General features: G+C 42.5%; 2 protein-coding genes across 2 annotated transcripts in view; both read left to right on the plus strand.

The window, feature by feature from the left end:
- Positions 1 to 21762, plus strand: part of coa5 (cytochrome C oxidase assembly factor 5) — a 220527-nt gene that overhangs the window by 113513 nt on the left and 85252 nt on the right. The gene's annotated exons all lie outside the window — the stretch shown is intronic.
- nck2a (NCK adaptor protein 2a) overlaps positions 9546 to 21762 on the plus strand; it is a 32515-nt gene continuing 20298 nt past the window's right edge. The window contains exon 1 of the mRNA XM_070976530.1: positions 9546 to 9768. The gene's annotated coding sequence lies outside the window, so the exon portion shown is untranslated. The remainder of the gene's footprint in view (positions 9769 to 21762) is intronic.

The raw sequence follows: 21762 nt of genomic DNA on the forward strand, positions 1-21762 counted from the left end.
TGCTCGAGGAAAAAGGGGGCCTTTCTGTGCGGAGTTTGCATGTTCTCCCTATGTTCACCCGGGGGTATCCCGGGGTATTAAATAACCCCCACTAAAAACATGCAAGAAGATCACCACCTGACCAATGGTGACGAACAGAGTTGGGTCCCCGGGCGCCGCTGACAGCTGGCAGCCCACCACTCCTGGTATGCCGCGGCGGAAGAACGGACCAAGGATGGGTTAAAGGTGGGGAAAATAATTTCATGGAAGCATGGCGTGTGTGCATGTAGTGTGCAACTAACTTCTTCTTCTTCTTCTTCTTCTACAAGTTCAAGCTTATACTTGTCTGAGTTTATTTACACTCATTTGGGTGGAGGCAGAATCTATTGTGCTAAACGTAGTGGCGTCCCACAAAAGGGGTGTCCACCACTACCTTACTAATCAGAACCATGAATGAAGTATTGGGATTAGATAAAAGGTCAGGTGATATAAGAAGCTTCAGACAACCTCTAGTACAGGCTCAGCCTCCCAAATGAGAAATACTGTCCATTAGCCATTACTGTGGGGGAAGGCACAATTGAAGTCAGATGACAGTTCATCAGACAGAAGACGACGTTGTACTGGTTCTGAGAACAAGACTGAAAAAAAAAAAAAAAAAAAGATTTAATTAGATTATTCTGCCAGACAACATAAATGTGGCATCTTTCGTTCATGCTTCCAATGTTTGCTGCTTTTAGTTAAAAGCCGGAGCCCAGAACTGCCCTAGCATGCCCTCAGTCCTTGCCCCCCGGCCACCAGCCTTTGCTTCTTGCCTGTGTTCTACAGGCACACAGTTATCCCTCCCCCAGTTGATCGAGGCCTCCACCGCAGCTGCTAAGGCCAGGGGATAAAGGTGCAGCTGTCTGGGCACTGCAAGGCTATCGTGATGCTAAAACCTGGTGCTTACTTCTGCTGCAAATACAGCCATGTGGAAAGGTCAAGCTTGGCAGACCCCATTATCACCAGTGGACCGTTAATCATTAATGCCACAGCAACCAATTGGACTGGAATTTCTCTGGGTCATCCAAGATCCAACATGATCCTATGGAAGAACTTCATTGCACTGCTTGAAATGGATCTGAGCAACTGACTTGAAAGAACATGCAGCGTCATAAAGAAGGTCTCAAATGGGCAATTAGGACTGATGAAGGGGGACAGAGTCATTTTGGGCTCCCAGTGTGTGAATATGGAATACTTGCAGCTCAGCAAGAGTACAGCAGGAATTTGTTGAAGTCTACCACCAGCCTGATTTGATGTCAAAGACTCTCAAAGACTAAATTACCTTACTAGATACTAGAATAGTTTGACATTTTGGGAAATACCCTTAATTGCTTTCTTGCTGAGAGTTAGCTGAGAAGGTAGCCACCACACTTACAGTATGTATGTCCTTTCAATATAAAGCTACAGCTGGCAGCCAGTTAGCTTAGCTTAGCACCAAGACTGGAAACAGGGTCAAACAGTTTGACTCGGTCAAAAGATAACAAAAACCACCTGCCAGCCCCCAAGCTCACTAATTACTGTTATATCTTGAAATATTTTTTTCAGGAGACTTTTTTTTGCTGCCCTCAGCCAAGAAATAGTTCCACACTTAAGCCCCTGTAAAAACCATAACATGTAATTTTTACACTTTGGTTTTTGTACAGATTAAACAAACAAAACAAAACAAAGTGTTGGACAGAGCCAGGCAAGCTGTTTGCCCCTGTTTCCAGTCAGCTAAGCTAACAAGCCTATCACGTCATCTGAGGTGGGAATCTACATTAGAAGACTACAGCGGCCGTTTATTTCATTGCCTCATTACATTTTGGAATAATGGTATTTTCTGTTAAAGTCCTTGGACTGAACTATAGGAAGACTAATGGCTTAATTTCTGTTGAATTGTCCAATCCTTCCATCAATAGGACAGTGTTGTTACAAACACACGTTCTAATTAAATGAGACAAGAAAAATACTGGCCTGTGTTGCCTGTGAGATTGAGGGCAGGGCAGCAAAATTACATCCTTAACAGAGGACTTCATGCTTATTGTCCAGTGAGAATTAAATACACTTTTATTCAAAGACTTTACTGAGGGATTTTTGCAGTATCATTTGTGCATGGTATTTTACACCAACTCACCTAATGAAGCCCAAACGATGATAGCATGTGACTCCTGCAACTGCTCAAACAAGTCAACTGAAATCAGGTTTTAATCATTTCCTAAATGGGGTATGGTCATGTGGCAGATGGGAGAAGAGGATGTAGAATTTGTGATTATGATTTCTCATTGTGGAGCCTCACTGTATGACCACAGAAGCAAAAACAAAATTAGACAAAAGGTCGTGCTTGAAAAATCAAATCATTGCAGAATCAAAGATTCAGAGCTATTTATAAGACATGTTGCCCAATATAGATAGACTGTATATTCTAGAGTCCCTGGGGCAGATGCAACAGTCATCAAGGATGATTGGAAACTCAAACCTGATTAGTGTCCTTAATGATTCCTATCCTAGCATGCATTATGACAGACAGGCAGGGACACATCCCACCAGTCACACAAAACCAAGAAAGAACAAATGAAATTTAAAGTAATTGAACTCTTGCAGTGGCCAAAAAAGGTTTTTAATGGTTCTCAAAGGACATTTGTGAAAGTGCAGCATTACTTCTTTTTCCACTCCTGTCTCCGTTGCACATTTCTTCGGTCAGTGTATTTGCTTTGTCCCCTGATGTTGAATTTATGACAATGATTAAATACCTCCTGTGCACATTTTCATGCTCCCTTCACTCGGTGCCGCAGCAGTGATGTGGGTCTATATATGACACAGCAAATCTTCAGTCATTTAGCCGGGTGTTGTGTTCCCGGATCGCTAAATCCCTGCAGAGATTGGTAGGATGTTTCGTCCCCAGCACTCACCAGACACTTTATTTAGCATCTGAAGTTTGTCTTTTGTCTTTGTTCCATTGGCCTTTTGCATATACAGTCACACAAACAGCCAACCTGTCACCACCACATGAAGAATAACTGGATCTCTTTGTGGATGATCTGGATATTCCTCTGACATTTGAAAGCATATTAAAGCACTTTATTTTTACAGCACTTTCATAGCCTTTTACCTTTTTAATGAACTAAGTGGGTGTACATGGACATTTTGGAGATTTGTTCCTTTACTAAAGTTTAATGACCCTTTTCTCCCCTTCTGACGATGCCTCATTATGAAATCCAGCTCTTCTAAGTCAATTTAAGTGAGAGGTCTCTGTCTTAATAACTTGCTTGTTTCCCTCCTGTTCTCATTGACTAAGAGAGTGCTGCAGTCTCATCTGACTTCACTTATCTGGACGACAACAACTGGGGCCCTCTGTCTCTCCCTGTGTTTATCTCACTAAGTCTGTCAAAGCAATGGCAGCTGTCATGATAGCACTCTGGCAGCTAGTACCAAGCCCCATGTCCCAGAATACAGATCCAACAGATCTGGGGGCTGGTGGAAGGATCGAGGCTGGTGGTGGTGTGGTGGCAGCTGGGGGGCGAACGCTCCCCAATTAGTAATGCTGGTAGGCTTTTAGTTATTTGGCCGGTCTGACAACAAAGGCCTGGTTTGGTCCCGGAGATGTTATTCTTTTTCTGTGTCAAAGAAAAGGTTTAGCATTAGAACATTTTAGGCTGAAATCACAAGTGAGCCATTCACTTTTTCTTTGGTAACACTTGATATTAAAGTCCACATATTCAGCATTAACTGGTCGCTTAGTAGCATATAGAGTGGTAGTATATTGGCTCTTTATTAGTCATTATAAAGCACTTATTAATGACATTTTCACATGTAAAGAATATGCCTGAATTCCATTAAGCTGCCTCCAGTTCAAGGTTCTGGTATAGACCTTTTTCATGGCTGACATTTTGACATGATACAGCAGGAAAACCACAGGTGTATTTAATAATATCAACTGAGCTGCGATCCATTTAGCTTCACTCATTCCATCGTGCTAGCTCATTGTCATGACTTATTGTCGCACTTAAATGGAGCAGAGCCATCGTTAACAGTATTAATTACACTTCTTCTTTTCAGAATCACAATCACATTCGGCTTTATTAGACAAGCATTCGTGCACATGCAAGAAATTTGACTCTGGTTTAAACTTTGCGCTCAATGAAGGCTCACTGCCTCATTGTCACACTGTCATGGCTTATTGGGACACTTGAATGTCTGAGTAACGCCTGTGTTTTTCCTCTTGTGACAAGCAAAATGTGCAAAAAATGACTGATTGTAACAAACCTCCTAAGTTGTGTGAGGACCTAAAAGCAAGATGCAGAGGCAGAGCAGGTAAGGGTAAAAGGCAATGTATTTAAAAGAGACTGGGCAGAATAAAGGCTGGAAGCAACAATATAATAATATAGATAATGGGAGTAATAATTTGGGGCAGGTACAGAGTGAGTGGCTATTCATCAGAATCAGAGGCAGTGCTGATCAGGTGACTGTGAAAAGGCTGGAAATTAAATAAATAAATAACCGGGGGTGGGGGGGGTGGGGGGGGTGGGGGGGGGGGGGTGTTGGGGAATGTTAGAGCTAGTAGGCGTGAAAATTGGGCAGAAGGACACAGAAATAAACTAATATACTGTTTGCCTCATGACAGTGATGTGCAGTGCTATTTCTGACTGTTCTGAGCTCTGTAGAATATTCAATCTGTTGCCGTTTCACTCTTATAGTTCAGGACAAAATGACACAGATACAAACGAGCGATGACTCAACGACCTCCTATCTGCAGCGGACGAATCATCTCATGGCTGTTTCTCTGGTCTTTCTGTAAACTTTTAAGCAGGAAGTGACAGAATCTACATCACAGCTGAGCTAACTAATGCTTCAGATTCAGTCAACGGCAGTGATGAGTCTGTACACTGAGCTTAGCTGCAGGATTTGGTGCTTGTTTGTGAATGTACTAATCGAACAGCTCAACTAGCATCTGAGTCTCCACCCAGTTAAACAATAATCTTTCGATCTGCATCCAACATTTGTATATTTCAGCATGCGTCTCTGCATGGCAAAGAGTTGGAAGCCGATAGAGTCTCTCGGAGGAGAACAGTTACAATGCGTAATCCTCTGGATGCGTAGTCGCCTGTCACCCTCACACTGTGCAAAGTAGGCTGAATCTGCCATGAAAGCATGGACACAATGTGACATGCGTTTACACTTAATATTATTAAGTTTAATTTATTAATATATAATAAATTAAACAAACAAGATACCGTGTAACATCTTCATTTGTGAGCCTTTGGGGTGCTTATAGGCAGGTTTTGTAACCTTCAGACAGAGCTCTTTCCCTCTGCTTCCAGGCTTTATGCTAAGCTAAGCTAAGCAGTTGTTGGCTTTAGCTGTATCAGTCTTCTCAACGACTTTTAGAAAGGTGTGCTCAATAAAATGGCAAATGTGCATTTAACAAGTACAAATAAATTACAAGATTTAATCAATTAATTACTTTTTTTCTTTTTGCAAATGTCAGTTTTGTTTCCCTTCAAATTAATTTTTCACACTCTAGGATGGTTTGCAGATAGTATGCATGATAACACAGTTCCAAAACATGCATGGACACACACACACACATACACACACATCTTCTGCATTGAATGTGATCCTCATTTCACTGAGGCCACAGAGCAGCACAGGAGCCACTGGCTCATCATGTACATCATCTTCCCATCAGGTGGTCTTTCTGCCAAATAAACATCCTGTTTCATCAGCGTCGTAACTGTAGCCGTGCTCAGCTGCAGAGCTCTCAGCCGTCACTCAGTGGGATGATTTGGTGTGGCTGGTGAGAATATGAGGGGCGTGGATCTAAAATGGAAGACATCCCGATTAGAGCAGTGGCAGATGAAGTGTTGACAAGGCTCGATTAATAAGTCAAGCTCTCCTTGGCCTTAAGAGGGGAGGAGTATGAAAGACTAGCCATTCCAGTCATTTTGTGCTCTGAGCGAACAGCAGTAATGTCGATAGATAGAGTTACCTCTCAGTCACAGACCACCAGATGTTTAATAATGTTATGTTGGAGGAAATTCAGGTGTAAAATCTTGTAATACGAACTGCAGGTCTGGTGGTGCAAAAATGCATTCACCCCTGAAGCCTCCTGCCAGCTGTGTTGAAACAAGCTAATTTTACAATGTGGATCTCCAACAGACAACTGTGTGCTTGTGCTTATTCCTAATTGCTCTCTAATCAAATCGAAGGCTACAGAAGCAGTGGGTTTGTTATTTTAAGACACCACACTGAGGACTCAGGAAAGGCTGGTTTGTGCGGCACAAACGATGATGGGAAAGGTGTTCGGCTGTTCTGCCAGGGGTGCTCTGCCCCCTTGTGATAGGAAACTCAACACTTCAGGGGCCAAACATCTGCGCAGGAAACTGTGTGTTTTTAATCGCAGTGATTTTGTATGAAGTATTGTTTTGTCCTCAACCTTTTATTTTCAGTTTCACACCCCAAAACCTCAGAGGAGCATCACTAAAACCCTTTCAGGCGCACATTTCACTCCTCCCCTCTTCAGTGCAGGACTAAGATTAGACATGTGGAGGCGCTGTGGAACAAGGAACAAAAGAGTAAATTTGCATCAGTGCACCTGTCCTAACTGAAGTGCTGAGTGGATGAACATTGCACATTAGGTACATTAGTGAAATGGAGGTTGTGGCTGTGAGAGCTGTGTGTGATGAGTGGTTTAGAGCAATTTTACAGGTGTGTAGCAGGTGAGAAGGCATATACTGCAGCTGTAGATCAGGTGACGAGGATATGATGACGCAGTTTTCTTAACCTAACCGTTATCGTGTGAACTTCTATGTCATGAATATCAATAATAACAACATATAAAACATCATTAAGAACTTTTTTTTGTGGACTCCTGAATTCAACTTTTATGTCATATTTAAAGTCTTGTTTCTGGACTTCATGTATTCAGTTTGACAGATTAAACATCATAATAAAAGCTAATGTAAGAGACACTGATGAAAGGGGAAAAAAATGAATAAGAATAATAAAAATGAATATACAGACATGCAGAAACGGTCAAAAACACTCTAGATGCAAAGTGTAAACCCGTTTGTCACTTATGTCAACATTTGAGCTTCTGACAGTCCTGAATAATAACATGAGATTTAAAATATTATTTTAATTTAGCATGATGAAAAAAGTATTAAATCACCTGGAACAAATAAAAGTCATTTTTGGATGATAAATTTGATGGAACTTCCTTCCTGAGTCAACGTTACTTTCTGATTCAGTTTATTTCTGTCAACAGTCTTTTGATACTAAAATAGCACTGAGTCATTTTTACTGAGTTGTAAGATAGAATCATCTTGCGTGTAACCTGTGACTCACTGTCACTAGCATGTTTACTCATCCAACACTCATCTCTTCAGGACATATGTCGAGCTGAGCAGTCATATCATTATATTCTATAGAGTGCTTCAGCAGAAGATGGAGGGAACCACAGGGCTGATGCCAAATTTAATATCTCTCTGATGATAAACACAAGAGCTGCTCATATATTCATTATTCCATAGTATTATTTAAACTGAACATTTCAAGGTGCTTTTATATTGATTTATTTACTTTATAAGACATATTCTTTCATAGACAGACTGATACTTGACCTATATATAGCACATGGTTAATAAAACCTCTATTTTTCTCGATGTTCCTTGTTGTAGTTTAAAGTTTAAGCTCATATGGTATTCTATTTTCACTTCCCTTTTGTGCACTTGTTTTTTTTACTCCATTTTCCATCCTCTTCTTTCATTTTCCTGCGTGGGAACAATAAGGTTGATCTCATCTTATTCTAGTGTAGCCTCGTGATTATTTAATGTAGGCTGGAGTAACCAGTTGAAGGCAAACTGTTTTGTGTGGGCTAATATTGCTATTTGGTCACACAGTATGTCAGATGTTCCAAAATCTTGTAAATATCACATATGTGTTGATCCAGAAAAGAGCAGCTGAGAAAACACCCACGCTGCGGTCCATTTAGGACCTGAATGAAAACTGTTCGCATGGAAAATGAATTCAATATGCATATTTATGTGTAACATAGCACATGTTTTTTTTGTGCTTTTTTTGGTCTTGTGCATGTCTACATTTCTGCCAGTTGGTGTAAACAGCTGAGGTATTCTGAGCGTAGACAAAAGAAACTGTCTGTAGATAAATGAATTTTATTTGTCACTCTTTTAGGCACTGTTGAATTCTTGAATGGGAAGAATCTGTGGGCTCAAAGCAAGACTGGATGTCCTCTCTGACTCCTCAAGACTCCTCAGAAATCAACACTATCATCAAAATGAGGCAAAGATGAAGGCAGGGTAAGCAAACCTCCCATTTTCATCTGCGAGGGGCGATGGAGCCCCCAGAGTGTGTCCCTTTTCCTCTAGAGCTGTCCTGGACTGGTCCCGGCGTTGGTGACGTCACCAACGCTGGGACCGGCGATCAAGTTGACCGAAGACAGCAGAATCACACCGGAAATCAAGAGACGCTCCTCCAAAGTTAGAAGTTTTTCCTCTTCAACAACTGAAGTGAATGTGAGGAGGGAGTGAATGCAGCAGTACAGGGAAAATAGAAAGAAGGTTTGAAAAATAAAGAAATAAACAATAATACTGACAACAAAGGCAAAAATAATAGAGGAAAAGTAAGTCTTTACAACTTCAGTGCGAGCTCCAGTGATCTTTATATACATTAAATACATTTTTGTGGGCGTTTTGCTATGATATATGTCTTATTACATATTCCAATTGCTTATAAGGCTTATTATTTATGCTTGTTTTTCTTTTTTTGTGTGTTATGACTCAATAACCAAATTTAAATATTCATAAAGCTGTATTTTCACTTGTAGATTAAACTAACCAACAGTATTTAAAATCATTAAATTAGCTCCACCTCAACCACATGCAACACTGAGATACTGTTCATACTTGAATGCATCTGTGACAATAAAAATATAATATATAGTGATATAACACTGAAAGCGGCCATTCTTGCAGAATCAGTTGCTTCTTTTATCTCACCATTTAAAACATATCTTTTTCAAAAGCCTTATTTTTCTAGTTCCACTATTTTGTATGTGTTTATATGACTGCTTTATCTTACTTGGTTGTATTTTGGGCATTAGTATATTCTATTCTGTATACTGCACCTTCAATTGCTGGCCTATTTGATTGTGGCATAGATTTGCATTAATTTAGTTTTTCCTTTGTAAAGCACTTTGTAACATTGTTTTTTAAATGAAGTTTGAGCTTTTTTAATCAATATTATTCTTCCTTCATAATGCATACTTGTAACACTTTGATGATAGTACATATTAGCCTGTGTCATCACACAAGTCCTTTTCTTGTAACACAGACATTAAGTATTTTTACCATGTGATACAGTATGACATAGTGTGTTTTTATGACTGTAGTGTCGAGATGACGCCACCATCTTTTGTATAAAAAAACTGATCGCTTTTGTGTGCCTCCCAGGTGCAATTTTATTTTGAAAATTAACAACGGAAGTCGGTTGTTCATGCGGGCTAGCTTGATACGAGTGATCGATGTGGAGGCAGTTAGCCTGCGACAGAAAAACAAGCGAGGAGAGGTCGAGCAGTACATGGTCAGTCCATGTTTAAAAGGAAAGAAAAATTGTGAAACCCGAGGATATGTGGATTTAAAGCTTATTTTGTCGCTTCTTACGCGGGCTGAGTTACTTCTTGTTTGGTTCGGGGGTCTTATTCCGGCGTGTTGAGTGTGTCGCCGTTTGCCCATTCTCACTGGAGTGAACACTAAGGTAAGACCGCAGATGAACTGTGTAAGTTGGACGAGCTACTTTCGCCACTCGAGCACCTCGAAAACATCTCTTTTCCTTTAATATTTCCTCTCGAGACTTTTTGTGGCAAACAGTCCTAAAAGTTGGGACAAAATGTTGTAGTTTCCTCGCCTCACTTTGTAGATTTGACGCCGGGTCTTTGTCCACTCAGATGGGGTTCAAGTAGACATTGTGCTCGACCCTCGGTGCGTCTGCTCCTCTCGCAGTGAAACTGCTCCCTGTGAACGGCTCACTTTGTCATCCTCACAACTAAAACACGTAGTTTAAATTCACCGTCTCACCCGTTGGGCAGTTTTTACACGGGGCCACTTCTTAAAGGCCTGTAAGAGGAGGCTCCCACAGCGACCCACAGGCAGCTCTGTAGACATCTCTGTTCTCCAAGACATCTCCTTGGTCTGACTTATTCTCTGCGTTTGTCTTCTTTATTCACTTATTTTCAAACAATATTTAGTCATCCGTCCATCACCTGAATGCATCTCGAGCCTCTGTTGAAGTCGCAGTATCTTACACAATGAACCGCGTATGCCAAAACACCATAGATTGGCGGCGGTGCCACATGCCGAGCCTGTCAGTGCGACTAGCGGCTCTTGGTGGTAACTACACCCCGGACCCCTCCATCGATCCGCGCTCATGATGGCCTGCATTGTCTTTCTGTCTGGAGCACCTCTGCTTTAATTTTCATCTTTTTTATCTCTTCAAGAGACCGCGAGAAAGGTGTGTTCTGCTCACGCTGGCAGTGGAGTGATTCAGGTTGCTCTCAGGTGCAGGTAGACTGTGATGGCACACCTATGCTGCAGACACGCCCTCCTGGCACCATGGTAACGCAGACTGTGGGACAAGGTTCGCTCTGCAATGTCAGGTATGAGGAGGGCAGGTGCAACAGCAGACTGCTGGGCCGGTGTGACAGAAACTTCCTCCCTGTCTGCAGAAGTTAAGAACTCGGAAATGCTTTGAACGCCTCATGCGTGCAGCGAGTGAGGGGCTTGAAGGTTTTATTAGACAGCCCCTGATGCCAGTGGTGGAAAGTAACTGAGTACATCTACTCAGTTACTGTACTTAAGTGCAGTTTTGAGGTTCTTGTGTTAGAGTATTTCTATTTTATGCTCTTTTCCGCTTCTGCTGCACTGCATTTTAGTGGGAAGTCTTGTGCTTACTAATCCAGCTCTTATACATGAAAGTTACTAGTTACTGATTTTACATTTAAAGTACAGTTTGAATGCAACACAAGTGATTTTACACAGCGGTATTGCCGCTTTTAGCAGCGTGTGAGTACTTCTTCCACTGCTGCCTGTTAAAGTAGGTTTGGTGTTGAGCTCCATTCAGCTAAACCCTGATTAGTCTGCAGGATTTTAATCAGCAATCACTGTGATAGTTGATTCATCCTCATTTTCAAACAAATATGCGAAAACAACGACCTGTTTTCTGTTTGTCAAAAGTGAGTATTTGCTGATTTCCTTCGTAAGCTGATTACCTGTTAGTGTTTGAGTGTTAGTCGGACAAAACAAGCAGTTCATGTCAGCACTGGATTCAGGGACTGGTGCTGGCAGCTGTTTGACATTTTATACACTGATCAGTGTATCAATAATGAAAATAATGCGTAGCTGCAGCCCTGCCCTCTTCTGCTGTATTTATGCATGTAGACTTGGCACATGGCTCTTCAGGCCTCATGTAAGCTGAGCTGTCGTCCATTTGCTCGTTACTGCTTGTAAATATGAAGAATCGTGGAAGTCAGACACACGTGAAAGCATGAATCATTGACTTGTTTGTGACAAGGTGATTCATTCATTTAGGCAACACTTCTCGAAAAGTTCAAAAAGAGCTTCTCTCTGGTGGTTGGGCTGCATCTCCTCCTGAAGGAAGAGCTTGATGGAGACCCTTAGAGGGCTAGAAGTACGTATCACGTACGTGTCATCTACGTGTGCAAGTAAGGCCGTTAAGTGGAAACGATCAGTAGATTGACAGAAAAAGAGTCAGTATTTTGATAACTGAGGAATTGGTTTTTCATGTAAAAAAGATAAATGTTCTCTGCTCTAAGCTTTTCCAGTCTGAGCATTAGCTGTTTTTCCATCTTTAACAGCTTTGTAAAGTGATCATTTTGTGGTTTTGGTTGGACAAATGAGGACATTTTTAAACAGACCAAACGAATATCGAGAAAATCATTGATGAAGTAATAGTGAAAAGACTCTGTATTTGCAGCCTGTCAGGTGAGTGTGTAATTAGTCCAAACCTTCAGAGGATGCAGTGAAAGCTCGTGGGCTGACCCTGCCCCCCCTTGCTGAATGAGATGTTTCGGCTCCTCTGTGGAATCGTTGTGATTTCCTCCCTCAGCTTCACGCAGATTAAAAGAGTTCACCTCCAGAAAGTCGGTGTGAAATACCAGCCATGATCGCAGCCAAGTTTCAGAATGCCAGAGTTTAAGGTGCCAGCTCGGGTATTTATTTCACAACATAATGGAAAATTGGCAGACAACACCGCAGGTTAGCGATAAATACAGTGATATTATTTAACTTCTCTAAACTAAATGTGTGTAAGGAATTGTAACAGCCTGCGTGTAATGATTAACAACACATCCAGGCCGATAAAAAGAACAAACACAGGTGTGAAGGCTTGACTTTCATTATTCACAGTCGTCATTTCATACGCAGTCCTGTTGTTTCCCAGTTGGTAAGTGCGTAAATACTGCCCTGTTTCCATTTCTGGTTTCGCTCAGCTCGGTTTCAGCTTTGACTGACGTCGCTCGCATCGCAAACTGACTGTTTTCTCTCTCGCCGGTTGACTTCCTGAGTCGAACACTTGCACACAGATTTGTCATTTGAGCCTCATCTTTGCAGATGAGATAATAAGCCCAATCCCCTTTCTCCTCCGTGTTTGATTGCACAGTTATGAGCTGAGACTAATTGCTCTGCTCGTCTTCACACAGTCTAAGTGATGAAATGTGACACAGTGTTTTGTTCGTCTATTGTTTCGAGTAGGAGTTGGTGGAAAAAGACAATGTTATTATCAAGAAATAGTTTCGTTTGTCTTTCTTCAGTGTGATCTTGTGTAATGTGAACATGACAGCTCTTATTACTGCATACAGACGGTACTATGAGTCTGGCTCATGTGATAATAATTAGAAGGATAATATGACAGTAAAAAATTCATACTTTAATAATGTAATTGGTAGTTAAATAATTGAAGATAGTCATTTCAAGACCCGGTGAAATATCCGCCTTTTCATTGGGATGTGAGAAAAGGCTTTTAAGGTTGGTTTTGCGTCATCCTCTTACGTTTTATGAAGCATACTAAAGGAGGGTCCTGCAGGAAAGTCAACTCGAAATAGATTTATGTGTCACCGTAAAACACTGTGGTATGGTGTTTTAGGCTTAGTAAAGTTTTTGATATTCATAGTCCTTATTTCATCCTATCATGTTTGTGCCCTGGACATCACCGACAAAATAACTTTTAATGCATCTATGACAAGCAGCCTCTCCTGTGAATGTTTGTTTGAAGTTATGTGAGTTACTCCACATTACTTTGATTGTCTCCGAGAGTCCCTCAGGAAGCTACAGGGCAGCGGGGGAAACCATGCAGGGAATAGAGATCGTTGTCAAAATTGGTATTTTGGCTTTGTTGAAAGCGCAATGTTTGCCTCCCTCAGGAAATCCTAATCTCTGGAGGAGAGGAGAAGGAATTAATAAGCGCAGCACAGATGGGCGGTCGGGAGACAGAGGCATACTCACAAAGAGCATCATGTTGTTATTGAAGATAAAGGTCACCCCATTGTCATTGTAATTATGTGTAATCTGTTGAACGGGAGGCCATTAAACTGACACTTCATACAGTTATGACAAAAGACCCCCTTTCTATGACCCCATGGTCTAGAAAAGAAAGAGGATTTGTGACACTGTTCAGCAGGAGGCACACAGTGGCCATTGAACAGTGTGACTCCTTTTAGCAAAATAATTGTTTTTTCATTTATACTGTGCATGTTTTCAGAATTTCTTTATAACTTCCTGCTATTGTTGACCATTTCCTTCTAACCACGTTGCTGCAGCACAATTGCATGTGTTGTAATTGTTAATGATTGTTACATTTGGTGCAGATATTCAGGCTGAATCGCAGTGATCTTTGGTGATCCCCTGACTTTACCTGAAGCACACCACGAGGTTGTTCTGTCGGCTACATTTCCATGAAATATGTAACAGATACTCATGGTGTCCAAATGATGAATCCTATTGATTTTGGTGACCCCAAACAACCCTCACAACCTACTTTTCGTGAAACACCACCAGCTGGTCAAAGGTTTCACCTGCTCTGTGAAATGTCTCAACTTTGATGTGATAGACACCGGATTTTGTTCAAAGGATCCTTTGACTTTTCTTCTCGCACCATCGTATGGTTGACATTTGGGCTTTTGACAACCACTGAATGAACTGGCATTTCATCTGGCACCATTATCAGGTCAAATTTTTCATTTGCCAAACACTTTGATGTATGACAAAACCATACTTGCAGAACTAATGGCATTTCCATCAGCCTCAGCTGTACTGTGTGTTTATCTTACCATGCTAACATGCTAAAGGAAGATGCGGCCGTTGCAAACATAACCTGCTCAGCATCAGCATGTAAACATTTTCCTTGCGAGCATGTCAGAGTGCTGATGTGAGCACTTAGTTAAAGCATCAAAGTGCTTTAAGCTAGTGCAGACTCACAGAGCAGCTTGTGAGTGTTAGTCTGTTTTAAATACACAGTTGACATCCAGACGTGAGCGTCTGTCTCCTTCGCCTGTAATCCACACCTCAGTTTTGCCATGACTTTATTTTTCTGTTTCTTATCAGTAGTTTAAGGTTTCAGCTGTCTTTTGTTTCTTCAGTCTGTCCGTTCTCTCCTCCTTGTCCTTCATCTCTGTCATCACCTCCCTCCTCCACCACCCGCCCCGAGTTCCTAATTCATGCCCAACAACTGAACTAACAGCCTGTTGGCTCCAGTGTCCTTGTGTCACCACTGGGCACCGGGCCTAATCCTGCTCTGGGACACTGAGGGTGAGAGCATGAAGGAGGGAGGGAACTAGGAGTGAGTAAAGCTGGTTATAGTACGGTGGTACAGTAAATCAGCCTTACACTCACTTAGTCCACAGAGCCACACCCGTGCACTTTGTAATCTGTGGATGGTGCGTGATGTCAAGGCCTCAGATGGCGGTGGAGGTTAGAACTTTGGAAACATGATGATGAAGGAAATATAAGAATGTGGGAGTCAGGGCATATTATCTTAAAAAGAGAAGAAAAGGGCAGCAGACTTCCTGCAGAGAAGTGTGAAATTCAGTCTGTAATGCTGCTCGTGTCTTAATTAACGGAACGAGACAAAAAACATGAGATTTGGGGAGCGGGGAACTGAAAACCTCCTGAGGTCCTCACTGGATTCAGCTCCTCCTCCCTCAACAGAGAAACGTGACCAGAAATTCACAAACAGTCCGAGAAGTGCTCGTTAAATCGTAATCAAGGGTCAGCGGCTCCCCCACGCTCTCCTTCAGTGTGTATGTGCTTCATATTACACAGCAGAAAATTGGTACTTAGAGCCATGAAGAGAGACAGACGAGGAGTGAAACCCAACACTTCTTAGCAGCAGAGTGTAAACTTTGGACAAAAGTTCAGGACCTCAGGAGCCTACACACACACACACACACACACACACACACACACACACACACACACACACACACACACACACATACACACACACAAAATTTCAGTATGACAGATGATGTTCTCGGAAATTGCAGTCTTTTTTTTTTTTTTTTCAATAATAGGGATGCACAGATCCAACTTTTTCTCTCCCGATACAAACTCACATACCCAAACTCAAAATACCGACCAGTTCCGAGGTTGATACCACTGCTCTTAACCTCTCTGCAACCCCGTTGCCCTGAAATGGCATTGACATACAGTTCACATGTAACATCAAATGAAGGAAACATGGTGTCAACTGAATTATTTTTTTCTGACAAGTTGCAAAAAGGCTGCACGGTGGCGCAGCAGGTAGTGCGCGTGCCTCACAGCAAGAAGGTTGCCGGTTCGATCCCCGGGTCAGGTGGGGCCTTTCTGTGTGAAGTTTGCATGTTCTTCCCGTGTATGCGTGGGTTCTCTCCGGGTACTCCGGCTTCCTCCCACAGACCAAAAACATGCTCATTAGGTTAATTGATGACTCTAAAAAATTGTCCGTAGGTGTGAGTGTGAATGTTTGTCTGTCTTTGCATGTGGCCCTGCAATCGGCTGGCGACCGGCTCAGGGTGTACCCCGCCTCTCGCCCATTGTAGCTGGGATAGGCTCCAGCCCCCCGCAACCCCGAAAGGGATAGGCGGTATAGATAATGGATGGATGGAAGTTGCAAAAAAGGTTGACTAAAATTATCAGTAAAATGTCTGCTGACAATCTACTACAATGTCTAGTGTAGCAATACAATGACTGCAGCATTATTAAACTTATCATAGTTTTGTTTAGGCATTGGCTGCACTTGGTAAGAAAAAGATTGTGGTCTGTTTAATGCAGAATATGTCCACAATGATTTTAGAGTTTGTTACCACGCAACCACGATCTCTTCCAAACCTTAGCTAAAGCTTTTGTTGTCTACACGATGGGAGTCTGGATGCAAACCCTGTCCTCTGGTGTCACAGTCACAGTTTCGTCTAGCACATATAACACACACCTTTTGTCCGGTAGGCGTGTTATTGTTGTGAACAGAGCCGGTGCTTTACTCAGTTGTCCTAGAAAAGGCTCCCCTCAGCCTGATTACATGCTTCTGCAGCTCTTCACCAAACCACGCCACCGTCGCAAGGCTCCATCCAAACCGTTAATGAGATGTGACCGGGCCTTGTTTCCCGAGCCGCTCTCCTTTACAAAGCTTTGTTGAACCTGGAATGAAATGGGTTCTGTTGATTCAAGGTTTGAAGACAACATCCGGACAAAAGGTGCAGAAACTGTCTAAATGCTCAGCGATGTTAGCTAACTGTGGCAGGCATGTTGCCATCACATTAAGAGGCGTTTATTGTGAAACACATGCAGGAAGTGGCGACGTGTCGACAGCTTTGTGCATCTGAGCTTTAAAGCAGTGTGAACCCAACGTGTTTGATAAGGTGCTGGAGCACAAAACAACCAATAGAAAATAACTGGTAGATTAATCAAAAATCTCGTTACCCCTCCTCACCTGCCTGCTTCACAAACGTGTTTTATTAAGCATTAAATGACCATGTTTAGGTGCATTGTTCAATGAAATGAAGAAGAGGCTCAAACGTCATTGGAGTTTCTGTGACTCGTAAAAAGAGTTAAGCTGTTGTTTGCGTTTGTTCCATCATGTTGTTTTCAGCCGAGGCTCTGGCCCTTCATGCTCTAATTGATTTAATTAAGTGGACGTTTTCCCCTTTGGCTGTCCTGATGCACAAACCGGCATATGCAGACAAACATTGAGTTATCTCACCCGGAGCACAAGCGCTGCACTTATCTGTATTTCACAGAACAATTCGCGTTCCAAGTTCCCCTTAGAGCCTCGCAGCCCACGCTACCCGCATCCCTCAGAGGTTCAGCCTCATTAAAGATCTCCCACCGTTCCTGTGGACGCTGCGAACGGCTCCGACGCTCGAGTAAACATTATGATTCACATTTGTTCAGGGTCTTGAGATGAAGACTCGCTCCACACGCTGCTCAGTGATTGGCAGGCTGGTCTTCTTGATTTCTACCAGCACATTGTCAAAGTCATTTAAATCTTTGTTTTTTTGCAACAGACCATGTGCCCCTGCAAGCTGAGATAATTCTTCTCTCCTTGATCTTAAGAAGTCTGTTTTTTTATTCCGTCTATTCTCTAATTATTTTTTCTTTGCCCTTGTTTACTCCCAATTTGGAACGCCCAATTATCTAGGCATTGCTAACTCTAACGTTGTCCTCCATGACTCACCAGCTGGACACCAGCTGTTCAGCTCACCAAGTGGTTGGTCTTTGTAGTGTTAGAGAAGTCTGGTAGTCACTGCTACAAATACAATACAGACAAATAATATTGTGCTCCATGTGTAACAGTGTAAGCTATTCAGCAGATTTGTTGCATCATTCAACTTTGAGGCGTGTAACTAAAGAAAAACTTTTAAGAGATCAGAAAGTGATCTGACATTAGATCTGTGCTGGTGATGAGGACTGCAGGTTTTGCACTGTTTCGCAATTTGTTGGATTTAAAATAATGCTCAGCTATCTGTGCCACGTGGGGTGAAAACCTGTGGGCTACAGGGTCTATAGGCAGGCACCAAATGGCCAGTTGCGTATCTTAAATTAAAAGTAGAAGATTCGTTGTGACAATCCTTGAGAGCAGACGTTGATGACTCACATGACTTAAGCCTGCGGAGGGAATTAGGAACGTGTTTCCAGAGAGATAATTGAGAAATCTCTGTAATTCAGGGAGAGTGCCCACACAACACACAGAGAACGAGAAAGTGAGAGCTTCTCAAGGCGCATCGATAGTGTTTGCTGAGACATGTATCGTGGGAGGGATTACATGGATGGAATTCAGCTCTTGTGAAAACCTGCCACCAGCTCTGCTGTTGGTACAATGCAGGAGCTGAACAGTGCTGTCAGAATCGCACAATGAGCAGGACAAGACACAACACTGACTGATGATAGCTGCGTGTCTGACAGCCGGCAGCGTGCAGAGGCCTCTGAACTGCCAGGCCTTCTGTCACAGATGGTGGATTTATATAATTTTGTCTCATAGTGTGCAGTGCTGCCTTCAGACTCATGGATCTTTTACTAAAACTGGACTTCCTGGATCCTATTTGATTGCCTCACCCAGTACCTGAAGCAGCATGCCCCCACCAACACAGCCCCTTGTAGTTTGAGAACGCAGCGCTGCTTTCTCACTGAACACCCACTAAAGCATTTTTGTCTTTAATCTACAGCTGTCGTGGATTTAGTCCCTCAGTTGAATGACTTAAAATTTTGATGAGTCTCTCACATGATGTGTCCCACATTCTGGATCCACAGAATGAAGCAGTGTTTTTCTTTTTTGTCATTAAAATTCCCTTTTGTTGCTCTCTGATTCACTGCTGCCATTGTGTTTTGAGTCTCAGTTGGCTTTTAACGTATTTCTATGTCACGCTGATTGTGCGGCACGTCCTTGACCTGTGAAATGATTAGGTTACAACTGTAGCAGGCTCTTGGTATTTTTATCCTAAATGTCTTTTTCCAAGCTAACAACATAGCTCCTATCACCTCATAGTGTGGCATATGGAAGAGCTGCAGTAAGCCTATAGAGATCAACAACAACTAAAAGTCATGTGACAGCAGTCCGGCTAATCGTGGCTGATAATTCGGTGCTCATGAAATCTGTATGAGGACAGATTAATGCTTTGGAAACAACGGTCCAATTTTCATATTTCTGCTCTAAATATTTTTCAATATTTTAAGGCATATTATCAAGTGGAATCACCAGCTCATGTAATTTTAACCATGTGGGCTATAAAAGTAATTCAGCGTGTCTTCGTCTATTTATTCTGAAGTGTGCTGCTGCTGCTGCTGCTGCTGCTGCTGCTGCTGCTGCTGCTGCTGCTGCTGCTGCTGCTGCTGCTGCGTGCTTCCGAGTTGATTCAGTCGCTGAATGGAGCAATATGATAGGCCTCCTGTTATCCATTTGTGTCTTTCTCTCTCTTGTTCTCTCTCTCCCTCTCTCACACACACACACACACACACACACACACACACACACGGCTGCAGATGAAGGAAGTCCTGCTTTATTTATGAGATGTATAGCTCAGAGAGCCACAGGGTTCTCCTGAGAATTGAAGACCGTGCACACACAGCATTTCGCCTGTGGAGTCTTCTCCTTGTTTTGCTCTCTCTCACACACACACACACACACACACACACACACACACACACACACACACACACACACACACACACACACACACACACACAGTCATATGCACATGCTGCAGGCCATCTATTTACCCTATCTGCTGTTTTGGCTGGGCAGAACCACAGTTATTTGAGCGTGACCTGGGTCTTCCTCGGCAGCACATGGAGAGCTGCTGGCAGATGCTTGGTGAATGTGGCGCTTCTGAGTTTTATGTGGCAGCAGTTCAGTGGAAGGAGTGATATCATCTGCATGTCAGAGAAGCAGAAGTGCCATCCTCTGTTCAGGAAACACTAAATCACTGTGGCGGCATTCAAGTGTATTGTTAAATGTCAATTTATGAGCTCCTACAGTGCAGCAAACCATGATAGGAACAGCAGAGCTCAGAAGTCTCGTATTTAAAGTGTTTGAATGATCAGCCAAGCACTGAGCAGAGAGAGATGAACATGGTGGTATGGAGATAACATCACGTGAAGCCCTTTTTGGCCCTCAGCTGAAGGGTGAAAAGAAACCGAAGTTGTTCATGTGATTTAGAGGTGTCAGGAAAAATAATTCTTGCCCGCAGTCGGGAGCGTTTAGCCAGGTGTTACATTCCTTGTGGTGGAATTTTGGCATTTAACACCGGAGGCTGAATTGATAACAAATATTCAACATGTTTAGGTGAAACCAAAGAGGGACAAAGGTCTTAAAACATGCTGCAAGTGGGACGTTAAAGCGCCGACAGGCAGCATTTTTCTAATGCGTCCAGTGACAATGTGAGAACATTACGACACTTTGATAAGGACTGTTTGTGATTCATTTACAGAGAATTATTACCTGACGCTGCAGCTACAGCAAGTTTCAGCTCTTTGTTTTTCCTCTCTGACCCACAACTTTGCTCTTTTGGTTCTCTCACTGGCCTCCAGGATGCTAACCGAATATTTTCCGTCATTGTAGACCAACCATAGTAGACCCGTAGTCCAGTGGGTGTCCAGTATGCATATTAATCAGCTGTAGTCTTGTCTTTGATCTCACATGCAGGACCTTGTTGTCTTCCTGACTTTAGCCATTGCATTAGCAGGCTACATCGCTTCATAGCCTAGCTGTCACAAAATGTTTCAGCGGCTGAGCGCTTTAGAAAGCGTGGAGCTTCTTTTTTTGTCACATATTAGCCAAACAAGATATACTGTGTAAAATAGTGAGCCTTAGAGGTGCTGGTGGGCAGATTTAGTTACTTTTGGACAAAGCTAGGCTAGCTGTCCCCCCTTGTTTCCAGTCTTCGTGCTAAATGAAGATAATCAGCTGCTGATTGTACCGTCCTCTTCACCGTGAAGACCTGAGAGTGATATCAGTTTAACCGCTTTTTGTTTCAATGGTCAGAAACGAGAGCTAACTGTACGGGCAGACGCTGGCAGCGGAACAAATAATCAGCCGTTTATTAACTTCTCCAAATCGATTAAACATGCGTGAATTTAAAATGTGCTTCCAAGAGGAGGTGGAGAGGGCAGTATACAAAGTAAAGAATAACAACCCCCCCCCCCCCACCCCCATTGCTTCCTGTACTTGTTCCCATAACTTTTTTTCTGCTGGCAGACTGTCTTCATAGAGGTCAGTGTCTTCTCTGGAGGTTTGCCAAACACACTTCTGATGCTGTGAGAGAAAAGAGTGGAGTCATACCACGATCTTATGCGGCGTTGTGTTCAGCTCATGTTCAAACATGGCTCCCAAGAAATGACATGTATGTGCTTCATGTGTGCATGGAAAAGAGATGTAGCTCTTATATGTATGGCATTTGTGTTTTCAGCACGCTGTTCTGGTCTCCCTGTGGCTCTGACATCAACACAGAGTTATGTAACATAGACAAACAAACATGTGCAAGAAGGACAAGCAGGATACCAGAAACAACCCTCTGCTCACACTGCTTATTAAGAGTTCCCATGTGTCTTGGAAAAACTGGATAAATTTAGACTGTTTTCAGTCAGTCATGGAAAATAACAGTCACTGATGGAAAATAAATAGCGAGGTAAAATGTCCCAGGAAATATTCTCTTCAATGAAAATATTTGGCAAATTCTCGCCTTCTCCGTTTGCTGAAAACAAGACTGAT

The sequence above is a fragment of the Chaetodon trifascialis genome, chromosome 12 (assembly GCF_039877785.1).
Source record: "Chaetodon trifascialis isolate fChaTrf1 chromosome 12, fChaTrf1.hap1, whole genome shotgun sequence".
In the NCBI taxonomy this organism is placed as follows: domain Eukaryota; kingdom Metazoa; phylum Chordata; class Actinopteri; order Chaetodontiformes; family Chaetodontidae; genus Chaetodon; species Chaetodon trifascialis.